We start from the raw sequence: 16994 nt of genomic DNA, 5'->3' as shown, positions 1-16994 counted from the left end.
CCCTCTATAAGTCATTACCCAAACCCTCACCACCCTCTATAAGTCATTACCCAAACCCTCACCACCCTCTATAAGTCATTACCCAAACCCTCACCACCCTCTATAAGTCATTACCCAAACCCTCACCACCCTCTATAAGTCATTATTATTTTCATATCTTTCACCGACTGCTGTCTCCTTTCCCCCAGTTTCAGTTGTTCGTCCTCCTTGAGTTGTGTGTGCGTGCGTGCGTGTATGGTTGTGTCAATCATTAAGGTGGGTTATAGACAGTGGTTTAGTGTAGGAGTATTTAATATAAGGGGACCTGGTAGTAATATCAGTAAGCAATGAACTGCTAAGTACAAGGCTGGATGTTTTTTGTTTGTTTTTTAAATCATTTTATTGGGGCTTATACAACTCTTATCACAATCCATACATATATCCATTGTGTCAATCACATTTGTGGTCATCATCATTCTCAAAAAAATTTGCTTTCTACTTGAGCCCTTGGTTTTAGATCCTCATTTTCCCCCTCCCTCATAAGCCCTTGATATTTTATTAAAATTTTTTTTCATGTCTTATACTTTCCAACATCTCCCTTCACCTACTTTTCTGGTGTCCATCCTCCAGAGAGGGGGTTATATGTATATGCTTGTGATCAGTTCCCCCTTTCTACCACACTAACCCTCCACCCTCCCAGCATTGCCATTCTCACCACTGGTCGTGAAGGGATCATCTGTGTCCTGGATTCTCTGTGTTTCCAGTTCCTATCTGTACCAGTGTACATCTCTGGTCTAGCCAGATTTGTAAGGCAGAATTGGGAAGGGGAGAAGGAAGCATTTAACAACTAGAGGAAAGTTGTATGTTTCATCATTGCTACACTGCACCCTGACTGGCTCATCTCCTCCCCACAACCCTTCTATAAAGGAATGTCCAGTTGCCTACAGATGGGCTTTGGGTCCCCACTCCATACTCCACCTCATTCTCAATGATATGATGCTTTGTTCTTTGATACCTGAAACCTGATCCCATCGACAACTCATGATCACACAGGCTGGTGTGCTTATTTCATGTGGGCTTTGTTGCTTCTCAGCTAGATGGCCACTTGTTTACCTTCAAGCCTTTAAGACCCCAGATGATATATCTTTTGATAGCCAGGCACCATCAGCTTTCTGCACCCCATTTACTTATGCACACATTTTGTCTTCAGCGATTGTGTGGGGAAGGTGAGCATCAATGCCATTTTAATTGAACAAAGTGTTCTTGCATTGAGGGAGTACTTGAGTGGAGGCCCAATATCCATCTGCTACCTTAAAACTAAACCTATAAATATATGCACATAGATCGATTTCCACATCCTCATATATAAATATATTTACATATGTACATGCCTGTATTTAGACCTCTGTAAATGCCCTTTGCCTCCTAGCTCTTTCCTCTATTTCCTTTGACTTTCTTCTTGTCCCACTATCATGCTCAGCCTTCATTTGGGTTTCAGTAAATCATCTCGGTTTCATTGCCCTAGATCAAGCCTACCAGGCCTCCTACACCCTCCTCACCACTGATTTCAGATCACTTGTTGTTCCCTTGTCCCTGGGGTTGTTAACACCCACTTCTTTCCCCTTCTCCCCCTCTCCCATGTCACCCTGAACCTTCAGTCCCATTGTTTTCTCCTCCTGATTGTTTATCCCACCTATCTTATGTAGATAGGCCTGCAGAGATAATAATATGCACAAAAACAAGACAGGACAAAACAAACCAACAAAGAAAACAAAGCAACAATGACAACAAAAAGAAAAGCATGTAAATAGTTTTAGTCTGTTGACCTTTTGGAGTGTTTTCTGGTCAAGTCAGATGGGATGCCACACCCTGGCCCCAAAGTCTATTTTTGGTATTCCCTCTGGACTTTCTTGCTCTGCTCCTCTTGTTGTTCTGTTGCATGCCCTTAGTGTTTTGCCTCAGTGTGGTGGGGTCAGATCAGGTGCAATTCCCACACTTTGTCTCCAGTGTTCTCCCCTGAAGGGCTATTGATCAGTGAGGGATGTCGTGTCACATAGTGTGACCGGCTATATGGTCCGCTCTGTGCATTGGCTGGTCTGAGCAGGCATATCGTCCTCATGGTTTGGTGGGCCGGGATGTGCTCGACTCTCTCTTCCTCCCCCTTCATTTGCTCCCGTGTGCTCTGATCAGACATGTTCCTCTCCCCGAGCTGTAGATTCAGTGCTGTCCTCTGAAGTAAATTCTTCTGGGGGAAGGGACAGCTGTCCACGTAGTTGGGATTGGTGCCGGACCCCCAGACCTCTCTACGGGTTCCCTACTCCATGCCAACATGTTGCATTCACATCTTGGAGCACCAGGTTGAAATCTGGTCCCTCTTCCCCTGTGGAGATATAAACACTACCCTCACCTTAGGTGGGTTAGTGCCCTGTTCCCCAGGCTCCCCACAAACTTCTGTTTGTTTATCTTATAGCCTGCCACTCTGCCATATTCCTCTATTGCTTCCAACAGCTCCCCTTGTGGAACTTTTGGGATTTTCCATACATAAAATCATTTCATCTGCAAATAATGATAGTTTCACCTCTTCCTTCCCTAGGCAAATACCTTTGATGTCTTTTCTTTGCCTTATGTTGTTACCTAAAACCTCCAGTACGATGTTAAATAAGAGTGGGGACAAAGGGCATCCTTATCTGGTCCCCTTTTTCTGTGGGATTGTATTCATCTTTTCTGCATTGACTACCATGTTGGCTGTTGGTTTTTCATATATAGCTTGTATTATCTTGAGAAATTTTCCTTCCATCCCTATCTTCTTGAGTGTCTTAAACAGGAATTGGTGTTGGATGTTGTCAAATGCTTTTTCTGCATCTATCAATATTATCATGTGGTTCTTATAGTTCTTTGTGTCAATGTGGCGAATGATATTAATGGTCTTTCATATGTTGAACCAACCCTGCATCCCTGATAAGAATCCCACTTGGTCATGGTGAATTGTTTGTTTTATACACTGTTTTATTCTATTGGCAAGTTTTTGTTAAGGATTTTTGAATCATTGTTCATTAGAAATATTGGTCTGTAGTTCTCAATTCTTGTCAGATCCTTGCCTAGTTTCAGTATCAGAGTTATACTAACTTCATAGAAGAATTGGGGAGCTTGCCATCTTTTTCTGTGTTCTGGAAGAGTTTGGGTAGGATTGGTGTCAGTTCTTCTCTGAATGCTTGGTAGAATTCTCTCGTGAAGCCCTCTGGCCCAGGGTATTTTTTTGTGTGTTGGTAATCCCTTGATCAACTTGTCTATTTCTTCTATTGCTATGGGTCTGTTGAGATTCTTGGCATCCATCAGGGATAGTCTAGGGAGGGATTTTTTTTCCAAGAATTTGTCCATGTCTTCCAAGTGGTTGAATTCACTGGAGTACAGTCTTTCATAATATTGTGTAATTGTCCTTTTGATTTCATTAGAGTCTGTTGTAATGTCCCCTCTTTTATCCCTCATCTTTGCTATTGAAATTTTCCCCCTCCTTTCTTTGGTTAGGTTTGCCAGCGGTCTGTCAATTCTGTTTATCCTTTCAAAGAACCAACTTTTAGCAGCATTAATTTTTTTTCATAGTTTTCTTATTTTCCCTCTCCTGAATGTCAGCCTTGATTTTTATGATTTATTTTCTTTTGTTATTGTATTGTCCTGTTGACTCTGCTCCAGGTGCTATAAATTTTGTGCCAGCATGTCAATCATAAGACTCTCTTCCTTTTTCATAAGGTTGGAAGTTCTAACCCACCAGCCACTCCTCAGAAGAAAGAAGATGCTATCTGCATCTATAAAAGTTTACAGCCTCAGCAACCCAAATAGGCTTTACATGAGTCAGAATCAACTTGATGGCAGTAGGTTTCCTGGGGATATATGAGGTAGACAAACAAATTATCAGCAGGTGGTTGAGTTCAAATTAATTGGTGGGTAGCCTTTTTATCTATCTATCTATGTATCTATCTATCTATCTATTTATTTTAGTGTGGGCAGCAGAATATGTTTCTGGTAGAAGTAAAAATAGTCCATCAAATATGTGAGAGATTATTGTGTTTCCTTGATGATCTGATAAATATGCAATATTAGCAATTTAACTTTCTTGTACAAAAATGAATGGGCCCTGGTGGCATAGTGGTTATACCTTGGACTGTGATCTGCAAAGTCTACAGTTCAGAAGCACCAGTCGCTCCACTGGAGAACGATGGGGCTTTCTATTCCTGTAAAGAGTTACAGTCTATATATGAGAATGGGGAAATATATCTATGTGTCTATATTTATAGGTTTAGTATTAAGGTGGCAGAAGGACCTTAGGCCTCTACTCAAGCACTCCCTCAATGCATGAATGCTTTCTTTTATTAAATTGGCACTCTATGATGCTCACCCTCCTGAAACAATTGCTGAAGCCAAAGTGGGTGAACAAGTAAATATGGTGAAGAAAGCTGTTGGTGCCCGGCTATCAAAAGAGATAGTGTCTGGGGTCTTAAAGGCTTGAAGGTGAACAAGCGGCCATCTAGCTCAGAAGCAACAAAACCCACATGGAAGAACATACCAGTCTGTGTGATCACGTGGTCCCAAAGGGATCAATTATCAGGCATCAAAGAAAAAAAATCATATCATTGGCTGCACACCTCCATGATATGATCGCCGAAGACAAAAGGGTGCATAAGCAAATGTGGCGAAGAAAACTGATGGTGCCCGGCTATCAAAAGAGATAGTGTCTGGGGTCTTAAAGGCTTGAAGGTGAACAAGCAGCCATCTAGCTCAGAAGCAATAAAGCCCACATGGAAGAAGCACACCAGCCTGTGCGATCACGAGGTGCCAAAGGGGCCAGGTATAAGGCATCATGCAATATATATATATATATATATATATATATACCATAGTGAATGAAGGGGGAAGTGCAGAGTGGAGACCCAAAGCCCATTTGTTGGCCACTGGAGATCCCCTCACAGAGGGGTTTAGGAGAGGAGATGGGTCAGTCGGGGTGCGATGTAGTACGGATGAAGAACATAGCTTTCCCCCAGATCCTGGATGCTTCCTCCCCCCATCTACCATGATCCGAATTCTACCTTGCAGGACTAGATAGGGCAGAGGTTGTACACTGGTGCATATGGGAGCTGGAGGCACAGGGAATCCAGGGTGGACGATACCTTCAGGACCAGGGGTGTGAAGGGCGATACTGGGAGAGTAGAGGGTGAGTGGGTTGGAAAGGGGGAACTGATTACAAGGATCCACATGTGACCTCCTCCCTGGGAGATGGACGGCAGAGAAGGGGGGGGGGGGGAGGGAGACTCCGGATAGGGAAAGATATGACAAAATAACAATCTATAAATTATCAAGGGTCCATGAGGGAGGGGGGAGGGGAGAGCGGGGAGGGAGGGGAAAAAAAGAGGACCTGATGCAAAGGGCTTAAGTGGAGAGCAAATGCTTTGAAAATGATTAGGGCAAAGAATGTACGGATGTGCTTTATACCATTGATGTATGTTTATATGTATGGATTGTGATAAGAGTTGTATGAGCCCCTAATAAAATGTAAAAAAAAAGTTACAGTCTTAGAAACACATAGGACAGTTCTACTCTGTCCTATAGGGTCACTGTGAATCACCATCGAATCAATGGCAGTGAGTGTGTACAAATGTGCATCATAGTTTCTATGCTTGTAGTAGTGATGTTTGTAATAGTATTGGCTTTTCCGAAGGATTTGAAGTAAATCCCATAGCTTTTGAAGAGGAATGAGAGAGTCAAGACAATCACCTTGGTTTCTCCATAGCCAAGAAGTAGAAGGATTCGGAGAATATATTCCATTTAGTGTAGGCTGCATGCTACTTCGTGAGAGCCCTCTCTGGATGATGAAGAGCTTTCATTAGTTTTGATAATGGTCCAGGATCCACTTTCTCCAGGCTATCCCTCCCCTAGTGGCACTAGGAATGGCTTGCACCTGCCTGTGAGAGCCTTTGTAACTTGAATGTTAGTTCTGTGTGACAGCTGGCTTCTTCTAGGGATGTTGAGTATGCTCAGGAACCTGAAGGATCTGCTCTGGTGTCCTTATTGCCTAGTACACTCCCCACACTTCCATAGAGTGCTCCATGCAACTGTAGCTGCAGCAGAAACCACATTCGTATGAATTTGTGTCCTGTCTCCCAGATTTCTATTGCTACCTAGCAAATTATTCCAAAGGAAAAGGCTTAGAATAACAAAGGCTTTGTTTTGCACACAACCATGTAAGTCAGGAATTCTGGAAGGGCTCAGTCTGTGGTTCACATGGCATTTGCTGGAGCAAATAAAAATCAAATAGGAAACCACCATCCGTATGGTTAGTTCACACACAAGTCTGGCACCTTGGCCAGTGAGTCTCACTCTCTACTTGGTAATCATATCACAAAGTGACTCCTTCAATAGGTCTTGACCAGATCAAAGGCATACTGTTTAACTAATTTATTGATGGATCAAAAAGTTTCAATACCTGGCTCCAGTCCATTGGAGACAAAAAGAAGTTGTTTGCATTTGTTTCTTTTCTCTCAAGAAGTTGGCACTTGATAAAAGCTATGCTAAGGTGACAGTATTATTAAGCCATATGCCCCTTTGTGATTAGCTGTTTTAAAAGACTGTTTTCAGAGGAGAATGGCTAGAGCCGAACAAAGCTTGCCAAGGATAGATTTCAGACACAGCAGCATCCAAGTGAGGCAGTAAGCAGAAATACAAACCAAACAACAATGACACAGCATCTCACCTCAGCATTGATAACAAAATTCAAAACACTTGAAAACAAACTCTGGCCAAAGTATGGAGAAGCTTGAATCTCACACTGCAGGTGTGACTGTAAAATAGTGTAACCACTATGGGAAGTCTTACTGAACTTTCTTAAAAAGTTGGAAATAGAAATTCCATATGAATGATACAACAATCCCACCACTTGGTCTATACCTTAGGTAAATAAGAAATTCAATATGAATATATGTATGCATGTTCACCCTAGGACTATGCACAATAAAAAAGAAATATGGAAACAACCTAAATGTCCATCAATAGAAAAATGCTCAAACTAAGGCACATACAAGAAAGTATTATAAAATATTAAAGAATATGTGAAACTCCTCATAACAGATGAAACTGTTGACATTAATAAAAAGAAAATTAAAAACTTACTATCATCAAGTTGGTTGAAATTCCATAGGTCACAATGGAATGGCCTCTGTGGGTCTCCAAGACTGTACACCTTTACATGAGTAGAAAGCCTCATCTCTCCCTCAGAGTAGCTGGTGATTTTGAACTGCTGATCTTTATGTTAGCAGTCCAACATGTAACTCACTAGGCTTCTAGGGCTCCTTGAAGGACAAATATGGTATGGCATCATGTTATTAAAAGTCAAGAAAAGGTTTTTACACTAAATGCATTCTTACCAGGTGGGAGGGGAAACAATTGCCATGGAATGGCTCCTGACTCCTAGGGACCCTGTATAAGGTTTTCGAGGCTGTAAATATTTACAGAGCAGTCAGCTTCATCTTCTTCCTGCAGAGCAGCTCAGGGGTTTGACCCACAGACCTAGTGGTTAGAAGTCCAATACTTACCCAATAGCCCCACCTGGGCTCCTACTAAGAGGGTAGATACGTATACCTTGGACACAGGTGAAAGCAATACAGTAAGAGGGAAATCAGGAGGGGGGATGATAGAAGAATAGATAGAATGATAGAATGAATGATAGATAGAATGATAGAAGCAAGAGATGAGGATGAGTTAAAGGCAAAAGAGGTAAACACTGCTATACATAATCTTCTCTTGCAAGAATGGCGACCTAGACAGTGGATGCAGGGATTGGTACCCAGGCTGAGTGGGTATGGGAGGAAAAGTGTGACCTTATTCACAGATATAGTTATGCTTCACAGAGGATGTTTCTACATGTGCATTTGGCAGTGCTGCCTGAATGTGGTAGAGCGAAGAGGGAGCAAAGTGATGACACTTCTTAGACATAACCGAATACCTTAACGGAATGAGTCACTGGACCCAGGGGGACACCAAGGCCAATTGGCATAATGTAATTCACAAAGACTATGGCCTATACCCTAATGTGGTGAGTCATGACTGGTATCTTTAAAGCTCACGAGAGGTCATCTAAGGTGGAACCCTTGATCTCTTCACATCTAGAGGAAAGAAAATTAAAAGTGTATGGGAACAATTAGTCCAATATGGATTAATAGACCATGCAAACACAAGTTTTACCACTGTGTAAGCCAAGGAACTGGATAATGCCTTACTACCACGACCAATTGCTCTGAAAGGGTCACCTGAGAAAGTCCTGGACAGAGTGGAAGGAAAACATGCGGCAAAACTCAAAATCATAAAAGGCGTCGAAGCTTACTGGTATTATACACTGAGCTCCTAACCACAAGGTTAGGAAGTTCAAAACTGCCAGCTCCTCTTCAGGAGAAAGATGAGGCTTTCTATTAGTGTAAAATGTTATAGTCTCAGAAACCCACAGGGGCAGTTCTATTCTGTCTAATAAGATCATTGTGCATCCAAATCAACTCAATGAAAGGGAGGGAGGGAGTGAATCTTACTGGTCAGACAGACGGCTTAATCACTGATCAGGATCTTGACTCACTCCCGTGGCTCAATTTCCAGCCAAACAACAGACAGGTCTATAGGGGAAAGAATAGCAGTAAAGAGGCATATACTCTTAGAATAATCAACCATATGAGATCAAAGGGCAGATTTCCCCAAGGGCCAAATTCTAAAGGGATAGGAAAGGAGGAGGTATGGAAATGGGAAATAGAGTGAAGTGGGATCAGGGATGTCACATGGTGGAGGCTCAGTCAATCACATAAAACAAAATGTGCATGAATTATTGATCAGAAAACTGATTTCTGTGAACTTCCACTCAATTATCAGTAGTTTTAAAAAATGAAGTATTAAAAGGTTTTTAATGAAAGATTTGCACAATGTAATATGTCATTTGATTTCTTGACTGCTACCTCCATGTGCATGGAGTGTGGATGCAAGTTGAATGAAATCCTTGACAACTCCAATCATTTCTCCATTTACCATGATAGTACCAGTTGTGGGCATTTTTATTTTCCTTGTGTTGAGGTGTAATCCATACTAATGGTGATAGTCTTTGGTCTTCATCAAATGTTTCAAGTCCTCTTGGCTTTCAGAAAGCAAGATTCTGTCACTTGCATATTTCATGTTGTTAGTGAATCTTCCTCCTGATGCCATATCTTTGAGGCAGTTAGTTTATTGTGCCAACCTGCCCAATAAACACATGTGGGGTTAATTGAAGGGCTGAGGGATAAATGGCTCAGTAAGCCTCGCCTTTCTAGTTCTCAGGTCTCTTGCCTTCTAATGGCTGGACCAGGGTGCAGCTGCCTTAGCAGTTCCCTACTTCAGCTGACAAGGCTGACTTCCTGCAAGACATCCCAAAGGAGAACCCACATGGACCTACCCCGATGCAGCCCTCTGTCTGTTTTGTGAGATGGAGGAGGACTTTCTGGATTGGTGTTGGACATATGGGTTAATAACTTAAGGTTGGACTTGTGGGCTTGGGCAGCACTGGGTTGGGATGTTTTCTTGATGCGCACTTAACCTTTATATAAAACTCTCTCTTCTACATGAGTTTCTGTGGATTTGTTTCTCTAACGTACCAGACTAACACAATCTTCTTCTTTTTTAAAATCGTTTTATTAGGGGCTCATACAACTCTTATCATAATCCATACATACATCAATTGCATAAAGCACATCTGTACATTCATTGCCCTCACCCTTCTCAAAATATTTGCTCTCCATTTAAGCCCTTGGCATCAGATCCTCATTTTCCCCTCCTCCCCACTCCCTACTCCCTCATGAGCCCTTGATAATTTATAAATTATTATTTTGTCATATCTTGCCCTGTCCGACGTCTCCCTTCTCCCCCTTTCCTGTTGTCCATTCCCCAGGGAGGAGGTCACATGTAGATCCATATAATTGGTTCCCTCTTTCCAACCCACTCTTCCTCTACCCTACCATTATCACCATTCACACCACTGGTCCTGAAGGGATCATCCGCCCTGGATTCCATGTATTTCCAGTTCCCATCTGTACCAGTGTACGTGCTTTGGTCTAGCCAGACTTGCAAGGTAGACTTCAGATCATGATAGTGGGGGGAGGGGAGGAAGCATTTAGGAACTAGAGGAAAGTTGTATTTTTCATCAGTGCTACATCGCACCTTGACTGGCTCAGCTCCTCCCCTAGACCCTTCGGCAATGGGATCTCCAGTGGCCGACAAATGGGCTTTGGGTCTCCACTCCACACTCCCCACCCTCATTCACTATGGTAAGATTTTTTGTTCTGATGATGTCATACCTGATCCCTTCGACACCTCATGATCGCACGGGCTGGTGTGCTTCTTCCATGTGGGCTTTGTTGCTTCTGAGCTAGATGGCCGCTTGTTTACCTTCAATCCTTTAAGACCCTAGACACTATATCTTTTGATAGCCAGGCACCATCAGCTTTCTTTATCACATTTGCTGTTCACCCACTTTGTCTTTAGCGGTTGTGTTGGGAAGGTGAGCATCATAGAATGCCAGTTTAATAGAACAAAGTATTCTTGCATTGAGGGAGTAATTGAGTGGAGGCCCAATGTCCTTCTGCTACCTTAATACTAAGCCTATAAATATAGGCACATAGATCGATTTACCCATCCTCATATATAAATATATTTGCATATGTACATGTCGTTAGCTACACCTCTATAAATGTCCTTTGTCTCCCAGCTCTTTCCTCTGTTTCCCTTGACTTTCCTCCTGTCCCACTATATGCTCAGTCCCCACCTGGGTTTCAGCAATAACTCTTGGTTACATTACCCTTGATCATGCTCTACCAGGCCTCTCACACCCACCTCACTGCCAATTTGGATCACTTGTTCCCTTGTCCCTGGTTTGTTAACACCACTTCCTTTCCCCCCACCTTCCCCTATCCCATGTCCCCCCAGAACTGTCATTCCCATTGTTTTCTCCTCCAGATTGTTCATTCAGCCTATCTTATTTAGACAGACCTGTGGAGATAATAACATGCACAAATACAAGACAGAGCAAAACCAAGCAACAATATACAACGAAACAACAACAACCCACTGACAAAGAACAAAACACAACAAGAAAGAAAAGCTTGTAGTTAGTTCAAGGATCATTTGTTGGCCTATAGGAGTGTTTTCCAGTCCAGTCTGTTGGGGCACCACGCCCTGGCCCCAAAGTCCACCTTCACCATTCCCTGGGGACCTTGCCAATCCATTCCCTTGCTATTCTGCTGCATTCCCCAAGTGCTTTGTCTAGGTATGGCAGAATCAGGTCAGGCGCAATTCCCACACTGTGTCTCCGGTGCTGTCCCCCACAGGGCCATGGGTCAGTGAGAGGCATCATGTCTCATAGTGGGGCTGGGCATGTGGTCCTCTCTATGGACTGGCTGCTCTAAATGGGGTCATAGTCCTTCCTCAAGGTATGGTGGGCCAGGTTGTGCTCCACTCTCTCCTACTCCCCCTTCATCTGCTCCTGTGTGCTCTGATCAGATATGTTCCTCTCCCGGAGCTGCCGATTCAATGCAATCCTTTGAAATAAATTCTTCTGGGGGGAGGGGCAGGCATCCACTTAATATTTGGTATTGGGACCAGCCTCCCAGACCTCTCCACTGGTTCCCTACTCCAAGCTGGAATGTTGCATTCACACATTGGGGCACTGGGTTGAAGTCTAATCCCTCTTCCCTGAGGAAATATAAAAAATACTCTCCCCTTAGGTGGGTTAACACACCATGCCCCCACTCCCCACTTCTTCCTTATTTTCATCCTTTTATTTTCCTTTCCCCACCTGTCTACCATGTGCATCCCTGGATTTGACCTGGTCTCTACCATACTGCATGGTCCTCACCCCAAGGAAGTTTGTATACTGTAGCTTTTTCCCTATGCCCCTTTTGCATTTTTTCAATTCTTACCTCAGCAGACACATGTCGTACTTGTCCTTTTGTGGCTGGCTTACTTCGCTTAGCATGAGTTCCTCCAGTTCTTCCCATGCCGCTGGGTGCTTATAGTCCAGCTTCTCCGACTATTTGTTCAGCAGACAGACTTGTGCAAGTACGACAATTTTAAGCCACACTTTATCCTTTTGTTTGAAGGATTGGCCTCTCGGCCGATGTACAGGTTCTGCATGAGCACCATTAATCAATCTGAATTCCTATTCTTTGCAATGTCATCCACATTTTGTTATGCTCTAAACCATCAAATACCCTTGTGTAGTCAGTAAAACATAGGTAAATATCTTTCTAACATTCTCTGCTTTCAACCAAGATCCATCTGACATTAACCCACTTTTACCTCCTTCTCGATGCTTGTTGCTGGAACAAAACACACGCTGTCAATATTGTCAATAGCTGGAAGCCAGAAGACAGTTGTGGAAGCATGGGTTCTTAAGGCAGGATAAGTGCCATATAAAATCAGGCAAGAGCCCCATCAAGGAAAGGTGGCATAAGTCCTGAGGGTCACACCCCTGCAAAGCCCTGCACTTGCTCTGAAGCAGCATTGGAGGTCACCTGGCCCGTAGTGCCTGCCTGGAGAGGTCGCTCATACTCCTTGTAGGTGAGTCCTCTCCCACTTTGCCTCGATATGCACCCCAATCCTATTCATCCCCCCAGATTCTCCCTGTAGCACCCCTGAGGACTCTAGCTTATGTTTATGGTCTTTAACATATACATATATACATACATATACATTAGCATGTAGAGTCCTAGACACAAACATTAAGTGGGCCATTTTTCCTGACAGTTTCTCATCACCCCACTAGATGATAAGCTTCCTGGGAACAGAGATGTGGATAATTTGGTGCCCTCCCCTCTCTCTGACATGTAACATCTTGCTTCTCATCCACCTGTTGAATCAGCACGTTTCTGTAGAACCTCAGGAGACAGAAAGGCCTCCGACAAGTGTGGTGTAGGTGACACAGGGATAAATCAGCTAGAAGCAGCCCGCTAGACATGTCCCAGTTGTTAGGCTCAGGTGAGGAGGGTGACCAGAGGACAAGTTGGCTCCTTTCACACTAGGTGAAGGAGAAAGCCTGGGTAGCTGCAGGAACTTCCACCTCTACAAGGGGTTCCTCCCGCACAGACCCTTCAGAAGGAGATCAGAGTAAAAGGGTCCTGCTCCCCGTAGCGTGTGCCCAAGAAACTGCATGTACTTCCACATCTTACTTCTGTCACAGAGCTCGGTGAAGCCAAACGACAGCAAACAGCAACCCCAAGAACCCTTGGCCCTTGGGGGGAAGTGAAATCCCACCTCAAAAATACCTGCCAGCATCTCTGGTCAGGCTGAGCCACTGGCAGAGCAGCTGTGGCAACGGGCGAGAGTCCCTAACAGCCTTACTATCGGGCAGAGGCCATTGTCATCTTGATCATGCTGGATCGACCTTGACGCTTGTCCGGCTGACGAACATGGTCTGGGGCAGATCGGTATCTCTTCCTGGTTCCTTGGCAGAGATGTCTTCCCTGGCTCTTTGAATGTTGTTGGGTGTCTTTCCCTTCTCATACTATTATGTTTTTATCCTTATCACCTTGGCACGATTTTGTTTTTCATTGTTTTCTGTTGGGTCTCCCAGCTGTGAAGCACAGGAGGAGTGGAGGCCTAATGAGAATAAGTGATACAAGGGGTGATAGGGGATGCAGGGTGGAGGGTCCATGATGGGCAGAGTAAGGGAATGTTGGGAGGAAAGGGTGAAGACGGGAGAGGGGAGGGAGCACTAGAATGGATTGTGATTTCACCATGGGAGCAGGAATGTTCAAAAAATTGATGTGGGGCCAATTGTACAATTCTCCCTGATATGATCAAATGATTGAATTTTATGATATGTACACGACCTGACAATAAAACTGTTGGAAAAATACCTGTCATTTGACAAAGAGTTGTGTCGAGTTTTTAATGAAGCTTGGTCTGCTCCCAAGCCAGGAAACCCCACCCCCTTTTAGGTCAGTCTTCTTTCCTTAGCGGACAATCTCATGGGATAAGGAAATAGCAGGCCCACTCCACCCCCTGCTTACCAGCCAAAACAGCCTCTTTGAACCCAAGTTTCCTCATCTCAGTAATGGAGCAATAATGCTTATCTTGTAGGCTAAAGGTAAGAATTAGGGAAAAATATATGTGAAGTGTCAAGGACACCATCGGATATAAGTAGTAGTAATTATTATTATAACAGAAATCTACCATGATGAGCAATTTCCTAAATTGCACTAAAAATTCAGAAGCAAACTTTTAAAATGGAATGTTTGTCTGCTTAACATCAGGCTTAAGTTCTCTCTCCCCTTTTCAATGTAATATCAAAAATATACAGCAAAATTCTGACTAATCAGTTTCCCTACCAGGAAAACATCCACAATCTTAACTCATACACCAGAAGTAGGGGTCCATGCAGCCCAAAGGCGATTTTATCTAGGAGGACTCAGAAGAGTGGAGGCAGATCTTTCATTAAACTGATGGGATCTTTCCATCCCGATCCTGTGGGAAGCATGAGGGTGCTATGACTCTCCCAGCGGTTCAGAATGAAAGGTGAATAGAGTATTTGTGACAAAAGCTGTGCTAAAATTTGAGAGTTTATTTCTTCATTAGTCTCACAAAGAAAGATATTTCTGTTTCTTCTTGAAAGCTGATCTTTTCTTTCTTGGCGCTGTATTGCTCCGATAATAAACTCTCTTTCCCAGGAACTGATGACAAGGATCTACATGGAACCTCTTCCCTAGGGGAAGGACAGCGGATAAGTGGGTGAAGGAAGACGTCAGACAGTGTAAGATATGGCAAAACAATAATAATTTATAAAGTATCAAGGGTTCATGATGGAGGGATAAGGGAGGGGGAAAATGAGGAGCTGACACCAAAGGCTCAAGTAGAAAGCAAATGTTTTGAGAATGATGAGGGCAACAAATGTACAAATGTGCTTGACATGATGGATGTATGGATTGTGATGTGTTGAATGAGCCCCCAATAAAATTATTTTTCTTTAAAAAGTGGGGGAAACATAAAAACCACTCTCTCCCCTTTGGAAAACCGGACGTGCTGGGCTGTGCAAGCTGCCCATCAGGTTGTCCTAGAGCTGCCCTCACAGAGTTCTGACGGCACAGTGAGCCACCACTGGCCCGATGAGCAAAGGCCAGTGGTTCAAACCTCCCAGCTGCTCACCTAGAGAAAGACTGTCTGCTGCTGGAACCCCTTGGGAGCAGTTCCTCTCTGTTCTACAGGATTGCTATGAGTTGGAATCAATTCAATGGCAGTAAGAGCTATAACAGAGGTGCTACATGTGGATGTCTGTAATAAACAAAAATTAATTCATTCTCTCACAGTTTAGGAGGCTAGAAGTCAGAATTCAAGATATTAGCTCTGGGGAAAGACTTTCTTTCTCTGTCAGCTCACAATTTAAGAGTGAGGTCCTTGTCTTCTTTCAGCATCTGTGGATCCAGCATTCCTTGGAGATCTCCGTGTGTTTGGGCATCCATCTGGATCCAGATAGATTTATACCCATGACTCCCCCCAAGAATACCCTGATGGGGTTGAAAACACCAACAGTAACTACATCCTTGCCTCTCACCTCCAACATTACCTATTTTGGGGTCTCTCAGTCAGAGCAGGACTTGACCTTCCACTTCCTTAACCTACACAGTGTTCCATGCCCTAAGCTTGAACTACACACTATATATTTTGGTATCTTATTATGGGGAATCAAAGGGGGTGGCAAAGGGCCAAGCCTGAGTGACATGCCCAAGCTCTTGTTATATAAGAAACTTGTTTGACTTGTTCATGTTAGAGTGGAGTTTCATAATGCTGTATCACTCCCAGATGTAAGTAACATGATTTAGCAGTTTCTGAAAGTAAAATCAGAGTATGCATAGAACACAGTCTCAGGTCTCGGGTTTTTCATCAGTGCATTTTGAAATGCTGTCTTCAGGTAAGTGGCTCTCACCTGGGTGACTCTAAGTAGCTGTACTCAGGATGGTTAGATTTCTTCATAGCAAAGGATTGGTAGACACAAACTACTAAAGACCATTCTGTTTTTACAGGTCAGTCTTTTCTTTTCTTTTTTTTTTTTTTTTAACATCAGGAAAGGTGTATATCTGGGTTGTATCCTTTCTCTTTCTTTTTTTTTTAATTTTAACAATTTATTGGGGCTCATACAATTCTTTTCACAGTTCATATATATACATACATCACTTGTATAAAGCACATCTGTACAGTCTTTGCCCTAATCATTTTTTTCTCTTTTCTTCTTTTACATTTTATTAGGGACTCATACAACTCTTACCACAATCCATACATATACATACATCAATTGTATAAAGCACATCCATACATTCCCTGCCCCAATCATTCTCAAGGCATTTGCTCTCCACTTAAGCCCCTTGCATCAGGTCCTCTTTTTTTCCCCCTCCTCCCTCCCCATTCCCCCCTCCCTCATATGCCCTTGGTAATTTATACAACGTTGTTTTGTCATATCTTGCCCTATCCGGAGTCTCCCTTCCCCCCTTCTCTGCTGTCCCTCTCCCAGGGAAGAGGTCACATGTGGATCCTTGTAATCAGTTCCCCCTTTCCAACCCACTCACCCTCCACTCTCCCAGCAGCGTCCCTCACACCCTTGGTCCTGAAGGTATCATCCACCCTGGATTCCCTGTACCTCCAACCCTCATATGCACCAGTGTACAGCCTCTGTCCTATCCAGCCCTGCAAGGTAGAATTCGGATCATGGTAGTTGGCGGGAGGAAGCATCCAGGATCCGGGGGAAAGCTGTGTTCTTCATCGATACTACCTCACACCCTAATTAACCCATCTCCTCTCCTAAACCCCTCTATGAGGGGATCTCCATTGGTCGACACTTGGGCCTTGGGTCTCCACTCTGCACTTCCCCCTTCATTTAATATGATATATATATACATATATATACATACATATATACATATACACATACATACACACACATATCTCTTTTTTTTTGCATGATGCCTTATACCTGG

This window comes from Tenrec ecaudatus, chromosome 9 (genome assembly GCF_050624435.1).
Source record: "Tenrec ecaudatus isolate mTenEca1 chromosome 9, mTenEca1.hap1, whole genome shotgun sequence".
In the NCBI taxonomy this organism is placed as follows: Eukaryota; Metazoa; Chordata; class Mammalia; order Afrosoricida; family Tenrecidae; genus Tenrec; species Tenrec ecaudatus.
The sequence above is the reverse complement of the archived record's forward strand: the minus strand, read 5'-3'. Positions refer to the sequence as shown.